We start from the raw sequence: 17,034 nt of genomic DNA, 5'->3' as shown, positions 1-17,034 counted from the left end.
ACTTTCTGAATATAGTAGAAATCAATAGACTTTATGATTTTAAATAGTGAGGTTCGTAGGTTCATCCTATGTGAATTATATCTCAATAAAAAATTAGGTGACTGGGAAGGTAATTCAGTGGGAAGAGCTCAAGACTTGCACATACGAGGTTCCAGGACTGATCCCCAGGACCACATATACCAGAGTGGAGTAGTGGTTCTTTCTCTTTCTTTCTTATCATAAAATAAGTATTTATTTAATGTATGTACAACATATTGGTCTCAGCCCTTAAGTTGGCTCCTGTTGTGGCAAACATCAAACTATTCAATAATATGCTCTTCCTTAGTGGCCTAATAAGCATCTGCATACTTTTCATAATATACTTAGTCCCCCCACCCCCCAAAAGTGACTTGCAGAGCAAGATCTCTAATTCAAACTTACAAGATTCACAAGGTTTTCACCACTCCTACGTCCCTAGTAGGCTTGGCTTCATGTGCCAGCCACCTGTGCCATTTTTATACAGGGCTCTATTTACAGAAGGGCTTCAGACTTAGAAGGGCCTTACTCTTGGTCAAAGGTTCTGCTTTAGTCATCTTGAAATTCTTCCCCTCACCCATTCTCTTTACCAGAGCACTGTATTTCTGGCTTATTGTGATTCCAGGGATTGAGCTTGTGATTTTCGAGCCTCAAGTAAGAAAGTCTGTTGAGGGCGGGGGTAGACAGCATAATGGTTATGCAAAGAGACTCTCATGCCTGAGGCTCCAAAGTCCCAGGTTCAAGCCACCATAAGCTAGAGCTGAGCAGTGCTCTGGTTAAAAAAAAAAAAAGAAAAGAAAGAAAACAACCCTTCAGCTTCATTACTTGGGTGAGACCTTTCCTTTCATAGTATACTCTAATTCCATCTCAGGTGGTTCACTTTCTAACAAAGTCCGAAAACCTAGATATACACCAGTTTCTGTGAGAGAGAGCATATGTTCACACGTATCCATAAACTACTGCAAAATATATACCTGAAAGCAGAAGTGCACTAGAGTTTGCAGTGAGTACCCCCCTAACACTTCCTCTCCACTATTCCAAGCTTTGGGTCCATGATTGCTCAACAACTTGTTTGGCTTCATATGTTAACTCTTTTCAGTCACCAGGTTCCAGATGTCATCAGGATGCCAACCAGGCTTCCCTGGATTGAAGACCCCACCAATATGTCCTGGAGCTCAGCTTCCCCAGAGACCCATCCTACTAGGGAAAGAGAGAGGCAGACTGGGAATATGGACCGACCAGTCAACGCCCATGTTCAGCGGGGAAGCAATTACAGAAGCCAGACCTTCTACCTTCTGCAACCCACAATGACCCTGGGTCCATGCTCCCAGAGGGATAGAGAATGGGAAAGCTATCAGGGGAGGGGGTGGGAGATAGAGAATGGGTGGTGGGAATCGTGTGGAATTGTACCCCTCCTACCCTATGGTTTTGTTAATTAATACTTTCTTAAATAAAAAAAAAGAAAGAAAAAGAAAGTCTGTTGCATAAACCACAATGAAATTTCCCTAGTAAAATTCTTTTTTCTTTTCAAGATTTATTTTTATGAGAAAGGAATGATAAGACCAGGGAAATAACATAGGTGGTTATGCAAAAAGACTTCTATGCCTGAGATTTCAATATCTCAGGGTTAATCCAAATAACAAAAGAAAGATCAAAGCACTGATCAGCTCTAGTATATGGCCAGCTAGGGATTGTACATAAGCCCTTTGGGGCCTAAGGTATGCAGTTTCTGTGTTCTACTGCTGAGCTGTCTCTTCAGTTGTTAAAAATTTTAATAATGTCCAAATAATTTGCATTCTCATTTTGAACTAGACTCTCCACATTCTGTAGTATGTTCAACACTGACAGGAGAAAAAAAACAAATAGGTGAATCTAGGCTCTGGAAGGTAGCTGAGGGAAAACTTACAAAATGCAAGTAATCATCCTTATTTTCTTTGCTATAAATCTTGATTGACAAGAATAGAAACCCTGACAAGAAATAACTTAGCTATAAAGAACAGGGCTTGTATACATGAAGGTCCAGCTTCTATCTCACAAAGATAAAATGAATCTGAGAGAGAGAGAGAGAGAGAGAGAGAAACACAGGCCTAACTATCTCTGTAACAGGAACCAAACCTGGGAAGATTTCCATTACACCACAAAGGGAGAAGTGTCTTTGGAGCCAGTCACTAGTATTACAAACGGTGCAAACCTTGCTGCAACCCTACCTCAGAACACTCCAGGGGAGATCATGAATCCTGACAGAGACTTCCCCAAAGCAAAAAATGAGGGCACTTAAGAGCCAGCTCAGGAAATTCTCACAAAGTCAGAGCAGGAGGTGAATTGTGACATCATGTTATGACTTCATATCAGAGGTCTCAGGGTGGAGGGAATAGAAGAGAGGATTCTAATGCAGTGTTAATAAGTTGGATGAAGACTTTAAATGAGCTAATTACTTGGAGTCTAGTTTTCATATTAGGATTGGATAAAGAGAGATTACTAACACAATTTATCTTTACACTTGGTAAAAGTAACACTAAACTGGTTAGTCAGTGTGTCTGGTTAGTCTTTTAAAACAAGTGTCATATTCCCAGCCCTACAACACACTACATACTTTACATGCATTATCTCATTTAAATACTCAGAACCTCATAACTTAACTATTTTTATGTCTCTACTTTACAGATTTAAGAAGTTGAAGTATTAAGGGGTAAAGTGATTTGAATAGTGTCATAATGATTAAGTAGAGGCTTAAGAGCAATTCCTCAGACTGGGGAGATAACATAATGCTATATAAAAAGGCTTTCATGCCTCAGGCACCAAAGGTCTCAGTTTCAATCCCCAGCACCACAAAAAACCAGAGATGAAGAATGCTTTGGGACACACACACACACACACACACACACACACACACACACACAATATTATTCACCAGTTTATCTCCCTAGAGCCTGTAAGAGAATTGTGGTTTGTTGTAATAGAAAGAACAACAGAACAAGATAGTTCTGTCCTGATGAGTTAAAAGAAAAATTCCTAAGGAAGGGAAGATTAGAGTTTAAACTATAATGATAAGGGAAAATGAGAAAACATCCCTTTGCTGTAACATAATAGAACTGGAAGGTGCCAGGAGGGAAAACGAATAGCAGATAAGCTCACTGATAGGTGGGGTAAGAAACAAAAAGGATAAGAGAGTGACTCTTCAATGAACTGTGGTCTGCTACAGCAGATCTGGGGACACAGGAGCAGGAAGAGGAGCACTAAAGAGAGGCTGGGGACCTAGATCCTTATGGTGGGTGGAACACAATAACAGTTAGATGGAGAGTGAAATGTACTGACATCTGTCTCAGGAAATATAGAAGTGTGTCCTTATGACAACACTCCTGTAAATCAGCACCCCCACAATACAGGAACACTGAAACTGGGGAAAAGAAAAGAAGAGAGAGAGAAAGAGAGAGAGAGAGGCAGGAAGGAAGAAAGAGGAAGGAAGAAAGAGGAAGAAAGGCTTCATTAAAGTGAGAGAGAGAGAGAGAGGAGAGAGAGAGAGAGAGGAGAGAGAGAGAGGAGAGACAGAGAGAGAGAGAGAAGGGAGAGAGTAAGAGAGAGAGAGAAAGTAAGAAAATAGGAGAGCACTCTGTGTGTGTGGCTGGGAGGAGGGCAGGGGGTCCCATGTTCAATCCCAGGTCCCAAATTCAATCCCTAGCATACCAATATGACACCAGAGTGATGCTCTAGTTCTCTATCTTCCTCCCTTACTTTCTCTCTAATGAATTAAAGCAAATCTTTAGAAAAATAAGCATAAAGGAAGAGTGAGAAATATTACTGATTTCCTGCTGGTCTCACTGTGTATTTGCTTACCATGTAGATCTTTTTAAAATTTTTTAAAATATTTATTTATTTATTCCCTTTTATTGCCCTTGTTTTTTTATTGTTGTAGCTATTATTGATGTTGTCGTTGCTGGATAGGACAGAGAGAAATGGAGAGAGGAGGGGAAGACAGAGAAGGGGAGAGAAAGACAGACACCTGCAGACCTGCTTCACCGCCTGTGAGGCGACTCCCCTGCAGGTGGGGAGCTGGGGGCTTGAACCGGGATCCTTAAGCCAGTCCTTGCACTTTGTGCCACATGCGCTTAACCTGCTGCGCTACCACCCAAATCCCACCATGTAGATCTTAACAGCTATAATATTATCCCTGGAAACTGAAATGTGTCTTTTCTTTAAAAGGGAGCTTCAGCCTCAAAAATTTTTAAGTAATTGCTACAATAAAAGCATAATTACACATAACATCTAAGGTGCTACTCACTGTGGCCAGGAACGTGATGCAGCGGTGAGTGTTTGTATTTAAAACCATAAAGTCCTTGGCTAGCAAAATTGCTCACTTGGATAGTGTGTTGCTTTGCCATGTGCTTGACCCATGTTCAAATGCAGCTCCCACCACAATAAAGGATGCTTCAGTACTATGGTTTCTTTCCCTCTCTGTCACTCTTTGTATCTGAAAAAGTCGACCTGCACTAGTGAAGCCCTGGAGAGAGATGACGGGGGGGGGGGGGGGGGCGATGAGATCCTAAATTTGATCTCTTGCACAGCATGTGCAGAGTGATGCTCGAGTTCTTTTTTCCTCGTTTCTCTCATGTTGATACATTTAAAAACTTTAAAAATAAATAAAAAGTAATAATAAATAGATAAATAAATAAGATGCTACTCCCTATCCTAGATCCTGCTCTAAATATGGTATATATATATATATATATATATATATATATATATATACAAAGGAAATACTAACAAAACCACAAAACCATAGGATAGGAGGGGTACAACTCCACACAATTCCCACCACCAGAATTCTGTATCCTATCAATCCCCCTGATAGCTTTCCTATTCTTCATGTCTCTGGGAGTATAGACCCAGGGTCATTGTGAGATGCAGCAAGTAGGAGGTTTGGCTTCTATAATTGCTTCCCCTCTGAACATGGACGTTGGCAGATTGATCCATACTCCCAGTCTGTCTCCCTCTTTCCTTGGTGGAGCAGAGCTCTGGGGAGGCCAGGCTCCAGGATACATTGGTGGGGTTGTCTGCCCAGGGAAGTCCGGTTTGACTAAGCTAAAAGTTACAACAACCCTGTAAAATAATTACCCTCAACACCATATCTATTTTAAAACTGAAGAAACTGATCACACAGTCGGAGATGGTACAGTGGATAAAGTGTTGAACTCCCAGTCATAAGGTTCTGAGTTCCAACCTAAGCACTGTATATGTGAGAATGATGCTCTGTTTTTCTTCTCCTTTCTCGTTCTCTTTCTCATTAATAAATAAATCTTAAGAAAGAAGGGGAAAAAAAGGAAAGAAATTCATGGCAGAGAAGCTAAGTAGCCCGCTACTATCACACAGATGGTAAATTATGGAGCCAAATGTGAACACTGGAGACCTGAACCCACCTGACGAATCCCAACACTATGCTTAGATCAAGGAAAATGGTGGGGGGCAGGGCAGGCTAGGAGAATGACTCATGTTAGAGTGCAGGACATGCATGCTTAATCCTAGTTTACTCTCTGAATAGTGCTCTGGTTTGTCCCTCTCACACATCTCTCTCATCTAAATAAATAGATTAGATAGATAGATAGATAGATAGATAGATAGATAATTGAATAAGTCTTTTTTAAAAAATTTAAGAAAAGCAGCAGTTGGATCTATAAAGAGATGAACCAGATTCCCCAAATAACCAGGAACCTGTGAAATCAGCTTCCCTGGCCAGTGCAGCTCAAATAATACCTCAGGTGACCCCAGGGTTATAATTAAAAACAGACCCCTAAAGAGGTTTGAGGTGAGTGACAGTAAAAATAAGAAAGAAAGAAAGAAAGAAAGAAAGAAAGAAAGAAAGAAAGAAAGAAAGAAGAAGGGAGGAAGGAAGGAAGGAAGGAAGGAAGGAAGGAAGGAAAGAAATATGTTTTCTGTGCTTCCAATGTCAGGTAAAATTTGATTTACAGTAATAGGCACAGAATGATCATGTTTATACTTGCAACCTGGCATTTTATTATTACTCCCCTGAATAACAGTGGAAAGAGTTTTGTAACCCCAAGGTAACACAGCTCTGTGAGGAGGCAAGAGGGGTGACATTTAACAGCAGCTGCCATCATAAATCAGCATGAGGCTGGTTCTCCTGGAGCTCCAGGCTCAACTCCTGGCTGTCAGAAATGTAGAAAGGGAAGCCCCATGAGAATTTATATAACAATAGGAAGACTCATTTTCCTTCCTGCAAAAGCCTCTCTGAAACAAGAAGTCAGGAATTAGGCTGATTAGATTCGATGTGAAGAAAACCAAATCAGTGGTTTAGAGAAGGGAAAATGTAGGGCAACTTCAGCTACTTCTCTTGCCAAAGAAAAAGTTGACCTTGTAAATAGAGAAGAACATGCTGAATTCCACCAAATAAACAACTGACTGGCAGGCTGAATAAATTAATGAATGAGTGTGATTCCAGGCTTCCTCTCGACCAACAAGCTCTTTCAGTGTGAGAACAGTTCGATCCTGGAGTCACCCGAAATTGCTGAATACATAACAAGGCCAATCCACAGTCAGCTGCTGAATATTCATGCACAGATGACGATCCCAGTCAATATGTTTGACTTGTGTGTTTACTGGTAGATTTTCAAATTCATTGTGTAAACCAAAAGGGTAAAAAAAAAATTGTTAAAGGAGTAGGGAAAAAAAGAAGCTTGTGTTGAGAGTACACATTATTTCTAGATAGGATAAAAATACCTACACTGAAAAGAGTTTCCATTGTTTATCTGAAATTCAAATTTAACAGGGCATCCTGCATTCTCATTGCTAAATCTGACAATGAATTTCTGGGGCAGTGACTGCACACAGAGGAGAGGGTTGAGGGCAGGCAGTATTGAGGGATATGCCCCCACTTGGAAGTCAGTGGGAGGAAAGCCAAAGGAAGAATCAAGGAGCAGACAGAAGAGTCTGCAGAAATCTGAAGGGAAATTCAGGCTTCCTAGACATCAACACAGTGACACCATGCCTCGGCCTCGCGTGAGCTTAATGTGCAGCTTGACGATACGAGAATCCGGCATGAAGCCCAGCCAGTCTATCTTGGCATTACTCTTGATCGCACTCTGTCATTTCATGAACATCTCATAAAAACTGCAGCAAAGGTGGGCGCGAGGAATAACATCATTGCAAGACTGGCCAGCTCCTCATGGGGCGCGAGCGCTTCCACACTACGATCATCATCTCTGGCATTATGCTATTCCACTGCAGAATACTGTGCCCCAGTATGGTTCCGTAGCCCCCATGTCCACTTGGTCGATTCCAAATTATATTCCTCCATGAGGATAATTTCTGGAACCATCCATTCCACCCCGGTTCCATGGCTGCCAGTTCTTAGCAATATCGCCCCGCCAGATATTCGTTGGGATGCGGCATCATCTAAGTTCATTTCCCACGTCTACACTCGACCGGACCTGCCAATATACATGGATATCTTCGCCCACCCTGTCCAACGCTTGACGTCTTGTCATCCAATCTGGTCTCCTATGCCTACACTGAACTCTGTTTCAGACTCTTGGAAACAGAGTTGGCAGTCAACTGAGGTAAAGAACAAACACCTCATCACAGACCCCTGCAAGCGTCAACCCGGCTTTGACCTAGCACGTTATGATTGGGCCCTCCTCAATCGCTATTGAACAGGCCATGGCCGGTGCGCCGCTATGTTCCATCGCTGGGGAGCCAGAGATGACCCGAACTGCCCCTGCGGCTACAGACAGACTATGACCCACATAGTCAATGACTGCCACCTCTCCAGATTCAAAGGAGGTCTTGAAACTACATCAGGCTCAACCTGATGCTGTTGACTGGCTACGGAAGAAGGGCAAATGCTAGAAGAAGAACACAGTGACAGAGGGATGTGGGAGAGCAGGGACCAAGAAGATGATGCTCAGTTAGAAGGGCCTGGTGGCCATGGAATTTGGCTAAAGTTGCTGATGCTTTTAGAGGTTTTTTTTTAAAAAAAATTATTTATTTATTGGATAGAGACAGCCAGAAATCAAGAGGGAAGGGGGTGATAGGAATGGAGAGAGACAGAGAGACTCCTGCAGCCCTGCTTCAGCTCTCACAAAGCTTTCCCCTTGCAGGTGGGGACTGGCAGCTAGAACCCAGAAGTTATTTTTTATATTATATTTATTTCATTACTCATTTTAATTTTTTAACACTTAATTTTTTATTGGGGGGGTTTAATGATTTAAAGTAAAAGTAAATACAATTGTTAGAACATATTCAAAGTCTCTCAGTTTTGTGTAAAACACTAACTCCCCACCAATGTCTTCCTCCACTATTGTGCACCAGGACCTGAACTACCCTGCCTTCCCAGGGTCCTTTATTTTATTGCAACACACCAAACCCAGTCCATGCTCTACTTTTTGTTTCCCCTTCTATGAGTGGGATCATTGTCTACGCTCGACCGGACCTGCCAATATACGCGGATATCTTCGCCCACCCTGTCCAACGCTTGACGTCTCATCACCCAATCTGGTCCCCTACGCCTACACTGAACTTTTCTGTTCCAGACTCTTGGAAACAGAGTTGGCAGTCAACTGAGGTAAAGAACAAACACCTCATCACAGACCCCTGCAAGCGCCAACCCGGCTTTGACCTAGCATGTTATGATTGGGCCCTCCTCAATCGCTATCGAACAGGCCATGGCCGGTGCGCCGCTATGTTCCATCGCTGGGGAGCCAGAGACGACCCGAACTGCCCCTGCGGCTACAGACAGACTATGACCCACATAGTCAACGACTGCCACCTCTCCAGATTCAAAGGAGGTCTCGAAACTTTACATCAGGCTCAACCTGATGCTGTTGACTGGCTACGGAAGAAGGGCAAACGCTAGAAGAAGTGGGATCATCCCATACTCATCCTTCTCTTTCTGGCTTATTTCACTTAACATTATTCCTTCAAGCTCCATCCCAAATGAGGTGATGGGGGTGAATTCAGCATTTCACAGCTGAATAGTATTCTATTGTGCACATAGGCCACAACTTGCTCAGCCACTCATCCATTGTTGGACACCTGGGTTGCTTTCAGATTTTGGCTATTACAAATTATGCTGCTATGAACGCAGGTATACACAGATCTTTTTGGATGGGTGTGTTTGGTTCTTTAGGATACATCCCAAAGAGAGGAATTGCAAGGTTATAGGGTAGGTCCATTTCTAGCATTCTGAGAGATCTCCAGACTGCTCTCCATAGGGGTTTGACCAATTTACATTCCTACCAGCCCTGCAGGAGAGTTCCTTTGCCTCCACAACCTCTCCAACATTTGTTGTTGCTGTTGTTTCATTACTTATTTTAATTTTATTTTTTGTATTATCTTTATATATTGGGTAGAGACAGTCAGAAATTGAGAGGGAAGGGGATGATAGAGAAGGAGACAGACACCTTGAACACAGCTTCACCACTTGCAAATCTTTCCCCCATAGGTGGAGAATGGGGGCCCAAACCTGGGTCCTTGTGCATTGTAACATGTGTGCTCAAACAGGTACGCCACCACCCATCCCCCTCATTTATTTACTTTTAATGCAAGAGAGATAAGAGAGAAAGAGAGAAACTAGACCACTGCTCAGCTCTGGCTTAGAGCCTCAACCATGAAAGCCTTTTGCACAACCATTACTCTATCTCCCCAGCCTGCTTCTAAGAAATTCTAAATCACAGTTTGGTAGACAGAGCAGTGGATAGAGTACCCGACTTGCAAATCTGAATTCCTGAGTCCAAACCCTCTTATTACATGTGTCAGAGTGATGCTCTGATTCTTTCCCTCTCCTGCCCTCACCCTCACCCCTGTTCTCTCACTAATAAGTGAGTGATTATTTTTTAACAAAGAAGTTCCAAATCAGCCACCTGGGAGGTCATACAATGAGTAGGTCACCAAACGTGTGTGCATGGGGTCCCAAATTTAATTCCTGGCATCAGATATGCCACAGTGGTGTTCTAGTTCTTTCTTTTTCTTATGTTCTCATTAATAAATAAATCTTAGAATAAAAAGGAAGAAGAAGAAGTTCTAAATCACTGATTCTCAATAAGGTTGGGGGTGGAACTGGGATGCATGTTAAAATGACCTAGAGAATATAAAGACTGGAAGTAGCCCACTTCCCCTCTGAGCACTGAGGAGAGAGAGGCACAAATGTGTCCTTCTCATCAACTCAGCACATGGGGTCCGTGTTGCGGTTACTAAAGCATGAATTAAACTATAAATCTTTTCCTGCATTTTTCTTAAAAATCATGAAAGCGAGTCTGAGCTTAACAATTTATTCCAAAGTCTCATTTTCAACCCACTTTCTTCACAGTGCCTGCTGTTCTCCAGCTACCCCTTCCATCATTTCCTCAACCTTCAATAATTCACCTCCTCCCCACCAATTTTTCCTCTTACTATATATTATTAAGCTTCCCATTGCAGCAGAAAGGCTTGATCAACAACCCCAGCCCTGTCCCCCAACACTCTGAAAGATGAAGGTTTTTCAAAGGGGAGGGCAGGCAATGGGGCTGCCAGTCACTGAATTCTCTTGGGCAGAGTAGGAGAGGGAAAAGCAATTTTCTTGCCCCATCCCTGATATTTTGATAAGCTTTCCAAATGACTTTATTATCTAGTTCCTTTTTGAGAGCAACCACTTGCCAGGAATCTAAGCCTGGATTTCACACATGCAATGCATACTTCCTACAACTGAGCTACATAACTAGTCTGGAGAGCTGCCACTATTTTTTTCTAAGATTCATTCATTCATTCATTCATGAGAGAAAGATAAGATTGGGGATTGAATCAAAACATCACTCTGGGACATGCAATACAATGAGATGAAACTCAGGACCTGATGCTTGATAGTCCAGTGCTTTATCCACTGTGCCGCCTCCTGGGCCATGAAAGTTGCCATTCTTTTTTTAAAAAATTTTAATATTTATTTATTTCCTTTTGTTGCCCTGTTTTATTGTTGTAGTTATTATTGTTGGTGATGTCATTGTTGTTGGATAGGACAGAAAGAAATGGAGAGAGGAGGGGAAGACAGAGAGGGGCAGAGAAAGATAGACACCTGCAGACCTGCTTCACCACTTGTGAGGCGACTCCCCTGCAGGTGGGGAGCGGGGGGGGGGGGGCTTGAACTGGTATCCTCACACCAGTCCTTGAGCTTTGTGCCACATGCGCTTAACCCGCTGTGCTACCGCCCGACTCCCTAAAAAATTTCTTTAGTTAGAGATTGTTCTTCTTTGTTTTCTTTAAGAGAGAAAGAGACAAGAGCACTACTCAGCTCTGGCTTATGGTGGAGCTGGGGATTGAACTTGGGACCTGAGAACCTCAGGCATGAGAGTCTTTTTGTATAATCATTATGCTATATCCCCAGCCATCCACTCCTTTTTTTTTTTTTAAATATTTTTTATTTTATTTATTTATTCCCTTTTGTTGCCCTTGTTGTTTTATTGTTGTAGTTATTATTGTTGTTGTCGTCGTTGTTGGATAGGACAGAGAGAAACGGAGAGAGGAGGGGAAGACAGAGAGGGGGAGAGAAAGATAGACACCTGCAGACCTGCTTCACCGCCTGTGAAGCGACTCCCCTGCAGGTGGGGAGCCGGGGTTCGAACCGGGATCCTTATGCCGGTCCTTGTGCTTTGCGCCACCTGCGCTTAACCCGCTGTGCTACAGCCCGACTCCCCATCCACTCCTTTTTATAAGAATCATATTAATTTATTTATAAGAATGAGAGCATCACTCTGACACAGATCATACTGGAGCTTGAATTGAGGACATCACGCTTAAGAGTCCACCACTTTATCCACTGAACCACATGCCAGGCATGAGAGTTGTCACTCTTAACTGAGATACATGATGTTTTATTTCTTGGAAAAAAATTTTTTTGGTGTGTGTATTCACCAGGGCTGTTCTAGGCTGACTTTCCCCAAAAGAATCAGGGAAGCAGAGACAGAAAGAGAGAGAGTGTGGGGAAAACAAAACAAAAACAAAGAAGAAGAAAGAGGAGAAGGAGGAGGAGGAGGAGGAGGAGGAGGAGGAGGAGGAGGAGGAGAAGAAGAAGAAGAAGAAGAAGAAGAGGAGGAGGAGGAGGAGGAGGAGGAGGAGGAGGAAGGGGAAGGGGAAGGGGAAGGGGAAGGGGAAGGGGAAGGGGAAGGGGAAGGGGAAGGGGAAGGGGAAAGAGAAGAAGAAAAAGAAAGTGAGTGCACAGTTCAGAAACTTCCCTAGTATAGTGGCTGGGCTTGAACCTGGATCACACATGGCAAAACGGACACCCTCCCAGGTGAACTGGCCTGAAAGAGTGTTATTTCTCAGCAACTTTCTCCCCATGGTGTGCATTCTTCTTTCTGCCCTGAGCTCTAAAAGAGGTGGTTCAGTGCAGGTATGGACACTTGTCATCTGTCCCTGCTAAGATTTCCTAGTGCAGAGCAGGACCAGTTCAACCAGAACATCCACCTAAATCTCTGGGTCAGAATGCCTGGTCAGAGCAGCTCTAGTTTCCACAAGGGCTTCAAAAAAGAGAGCTGAATCCCCTTCCTAATGGAAGTATCCCTTAGTGGTTGGCCATTTCTACCACTGCTGATATACAAGCTCACAAGGATCCCTGGGAGTGAGCAGCCAACCCCTGTTGCACTTTCCTTAGTGCTGGTGCTGATCTTCATGATCTCTGTCCAACTGGCCTGTAAATCCCCCAAAGGTCAGACCCCATCCTGCTGGTCTGGTCTATCCAGGTTCCTTTAGGACTTAAGATTTTTTTATTTGTGTGTGTGTGTGTGGTGGAGGGGTGTGTGTGTGCTCTGGTCCTTCTACATTTGTGACTTCACTACTCCCAGACCACTTTTTCATTCAGGTAGATGCAGAGAGGGAGAGAGACCACAGCACTGGAGTCGCCTCCAGCACCACTGCACCTCCCACCTGGTGCCAGGACTTGAACTTGAACCATGTGCAGAGCACTAGTCTTTCCTGGTGAGCTATCTCTCCAGTCCTCCAGGCATTTTTAAAGAGATGCTTTGGGGGCCAGGGAGATAGCATAATGGTTATGCAAAAGACTTTCATGCCTGAGACTCCAAGGTCCCAGGTTCAGCACCCAACACCATCATAGGCCAGAGAGGAGCAATGCTCTGGTATTTCTGTGTCTTTCTTACTTTCCATCCTCCTCCCCACTCTGGCCTAGGACCCAAAGTGAACAACCTCGGGTTGGTGTAGAACAACACCCCTGAATTCCAAACCCAGCCCTCCCCTGGATCATTTCAGACTGGAGGGAAGTTGTCCCTAGTGGTTTCAAGTCTATTTCAGAGTGCCTGTTCTCCTTCAAACCTATTTTCAAAAATCGGAATGATAAAAACTTTCCAGACAAAGTTCAGTGACAACTTCCTTCACTCCTGGCCACATGACTTCTAAAGATTAGCTGGCCCCTGCAGCCCAGAAGCAAGGAGAAAATTACTAAATGGGAACCTCAGTCCCAGATGTAGTCACCCATCAACAGTCAGGTGCCTTGTTTGTTGGCTTTGGCTTTTTAAAAGGTTGTGTTAGCTTCAGGGGCCCTGTACAAATAAAACTAACAAAGGCACCTGTGAAATCCAGATTCGGACTCTTATGACTTTTTAAAAAAAGATTTATTTATTTTTTATGATATGAGAAAGAGAGAGAGGCACCTGCATCATTGCTCCACCACTTGTGAAATTTCCCCCCTGTAGGTGGGGGCTGGGAGCTTGAACCTGAGTCCTTGTGCATAGTAATATGTGCTCTACCAGGTGTGCCATGGTTCCAATCAAGGAAGCAATATATATATGTATGCATACATACACCCAAGCACACACACACACACACACACACACACACACACACACACACACACGTGTATGTGTCTAGATACAATGGTGGTATCTTTTCAAAAATAGAATGTTGATAACTGATGTCATCCATAGACAGAAGTTGAAAAATAAGAACAGAAGGGAAAACACAGAACTTGGGCTGGAGTTGGTGTAGTGCACTGAAGTAAAAGACCCTGGGGTGGGGGTAGGGTTCAGGTCCTGGAACATGATGGCAGAGGACCTAGTGAGGGTTGACTTGTTATGCAGAAAACTGGGAAATATTACACAAGTAGTAACTATTATATATATATATATATATATTTTTTAAATTTATTTATTGGGGAATTAATGTTTTACATTGAACAGTAAATACAATAGTTTGTACATGCATAACATTTCTCAGTTTTCCATATAACAATACAACCCCCACTATGTCCTCTGTCATCCTTCTTGGACCTGTATTCCCCACCCCCACCCCAGAGTCTTTTACTTTGGTGCAATATGCCAATTGCAGTTCAGGATCTACTTGTGTTTTCTCTTCTGATTTTGTTGTTCAACTTCTGCTGGAGAGTGAGATTATCCCATATTCATCCTTCCGTTTCTTTCTTTTTTTAAAAAATTTCTTTATTGGGGAATTAATGTCTTACATTCAACAGTAAATATAATAGTTTATACATGCATTACATTTCTCAGTTTTCCATATAACAATACAACATACACTAGGTCCTCTGTCATCCTTCTTGGACCGGTATTCCCCACCCCCCTACCACAAAGTCTTTTACTTTGGTATTACACACCAATTCCAGTTCAGGTTCTACTTGTGTTTTCTCTTCTGATCTTGTTTTTCAACTTCTGCCTGAAAGTGAGATCATCCCATATTCATCCTTCTGTTTCTGACTTATTTCACTTAACATGATTTTTTCAAGGTCCATCCAAGATCGGCTGAAAACAGTGAAGTCACCATTTTTTTTACAGCTGAGTAGTATTCCATTGTGTATATATACCACAACTTGCTCAGCCACTCATCTGTTCTTGGACACCTGGGTTGCTTCCAGGTTTTGGCTATTATAGATTGTGCTGCCAAGAACATATGTGTACACAGATCTTTTGGGATGGGTGTGTTGAGTTCCTTAGGATATATCTCTAGGAGAGGAATTGCAGGATCATAGGGTAGGTCCATTTCTAGCCTTCTGAGAGTCCTCCAGACTGTTTGCCACAGAGGTTGGATGTCAGTCAATGTTCAGGGCGCCAGTATGCCAGGCTAGCTTCGCGGTGGGAGGGACACATGGCTGAGGGACACAGACGACCAGGGACACATGGCTGAGCGGAGAAGCAGTATTTTTTTTATTCATGAGCGAATGGTTCAAAAAACTAATCTAATCTAATCTCAGCCCAATTCTTGTCCTGCCTCTCTCTCCTCCCACGGAACAGTCAGGAACCAAGGAAGTATGTAGGGATAGGGTGCAGGGAGAAGGAAGAAGCGAAATAGCAGGGACTAAACCAAAATCTCCCGGAGGCAGGGGGAGTGAGACCAAACCAATGTAACAGAATGACCATGTAAATAGACCACAACATCAAGCAATGTAACAGAAGGGATCCCAGAAGCAGAACTAGAAACATACCAACAGTTGGACCAATTGACATTCCCACCAGCAGTGCAAGAGGGTTCCTTTGACTCCACAACTCTCCAGCATTTGCTGCTGTTACCTTTTCTGATATATGACAGTCTCACAGGAGTGAAGTGGTATCTCATTGTTGTCTTTATTTGCATTTCTCTGACAATCAGAGACTTGGAGCATTTTTTTATGTCTTTCTTGGCCTTTTGAATCTCTTCTGTGGTGAATATTCTGTCGATGTCCTCTCCCCATTTCTGGATGGGGTTATTTGTTTTCTTGTTGTTGAGTTTTGCAAGCTCTTTATATATTCTGGTTATTAGCCTCTTGTCTGATGTATGGCATGTAAAGATCTTCTCCCATTCTGTGAGGGGTCTCTTGGTTTGGGTAGTGGTTTTTTTAGCTGTGCAGAAGCTTTTTAACTTGACGTAGTCCCAAAGGTTTATGCTTGCCTTAGTCTTCCTTGTAATTGGATTCGTTTCACTGAAGATTCTTTAAAATTTATGTGGACAAGAGTTCTGCCAATATTTTCCTCTAAGTATCTGATAGTTTCTGGTCTAATATCCAAGGCATTGATCCACTTGGAATTTACTTTTGTGTTTGGTGAAATATAGTGGTTCAGTTTCATTCTTCTGCATGTTTCAACCCATTGTTTCCAACACCATTTGTTGAAGAGACTCTGCTTTCCTCATTTAATAGTCTGGGCACCTTTGTCAAAGATTAAATGTCCATAAGTGTGGGGGCTCACTCTGGGCTCTCACTTCTATTCCACTGGTCGGTGTGTCTATTCATGCTCCAGTACCAAGCAGTTTTGATGACAATGGCCCTATAATACAATTTGAGATCAGGGAGTGTGATGCTTCCAGTTCTGTTCTTTCTTCTCAAGATCGTTTTGGCAATTCTAGGTCTTTTCTGGTTCCAGATAAACATTTGTAGCGTTTGTTCTATTCTCCTAAAAAATGTAGTTGGGACCTTGATGGGGATAGCATTAAATTTGTAGGTGGCTCTGGGTAGTATATTCATTTTGATGATGTTAATTCTTCCAACCCATGAACATGGAACACCTTTCCACTTCTTTGTGTCTCTTTCAATTATGAGTAGTGACTCATAATTTTCAGTATACAAGTCTTTCACTTCTTCGGTTAGGCTTATTCCTAGATATTTTATTGTTTTTGTTTCTATAGTAAAAGGAATTGATTTCTGGATTTCAGCTTCTTCTAACTTAGTGTTTGCATAGAGGAATGCCACTGACTTTTGAATGTTAATTTTGTAGCCTGACACCTTACTGTATTGCCTGATGATTTCCAAAAGCTTCTTGCTGTATTCCTTAGGTTTTTCTATGTATACTATCATGTCATTGATGATTTGGTGGGTTCCTGAATTCGTTCTAGTCCTGTCTTTTTGCGGTCCCAGGTGGTCTCCTTTGGTATTCCTAGTTGACCCGGGAGAGCAGAGGAAAGGAAAGAAACACAGCTGCTAGTAACCATTATATTTTACTGTCAACTGTAAACCATTAATCCTCCAATAAAGAAATTATAGAAAAGATACATGATGGGAGTCGGGCAGTAGCGCAGTGGGTTAAGCGCATGTGGCGCAAAGCGCAA

At 42.7% G+C, this 17,034-nt stretch overlaps 1 protein-coding gene and 2 long non-coding RNA genes across 4 annotated transcripts in view; 1 reads left to right on the top strand and 2 right to left on the bottom strand.

Moving 5' to 3' along the window:
- The window catches only part of RNF14 (ring finger protein 14), a 29,985-nt gene extending 27,740 nt beyond the window's left edge, over nucleotides 1-2,245 (bottom strand). Inside the window, exon 1 of the mRNA XM_060180177.1 lies at nucleotides 2,223-2,245. The gene's annotated coding sequence lies outside the window, so the exon portion shown is untranslated. The remainder of the gene's footprint in view (nucleotides 1-2,222) is intronic.
- Nucleotides 1-17,034, bottom strand: part of LOC132535021 (uncharacterized) — a 392,194-nt gene that overhangs the window by 33,822 nt on the left and 341,338 nt on the right. The window lies entirely within an intron of this gene.
- The window catches only part of LOC132535018 (uncharacterized), a 109,858-nt gene that overhangs the window by 34,091 nt on the left and 58,733 nt on the right, over nucleotides 1-17,034 (top strand). The window lies entirely within an intron of this gene.

Source organism: Erinaceus europaeus, chromosome 2 (assembly GCF_950295315.1).
Source record: "Erinaceus europaeus chromosome 2, mEriEur2.1, whole genome shotgun sequence".
Taxonomy (NCBI): domain Eukaryota; kingdom Metazoa; phylum Chordata; class Mammalia; order Eulipotyphla; family Erinaceidae; genus Erinaceus; species Erinaceus europaeus.
This window is presented reverse-complemented; position numbering and strand designations above follow the sequence as displayed.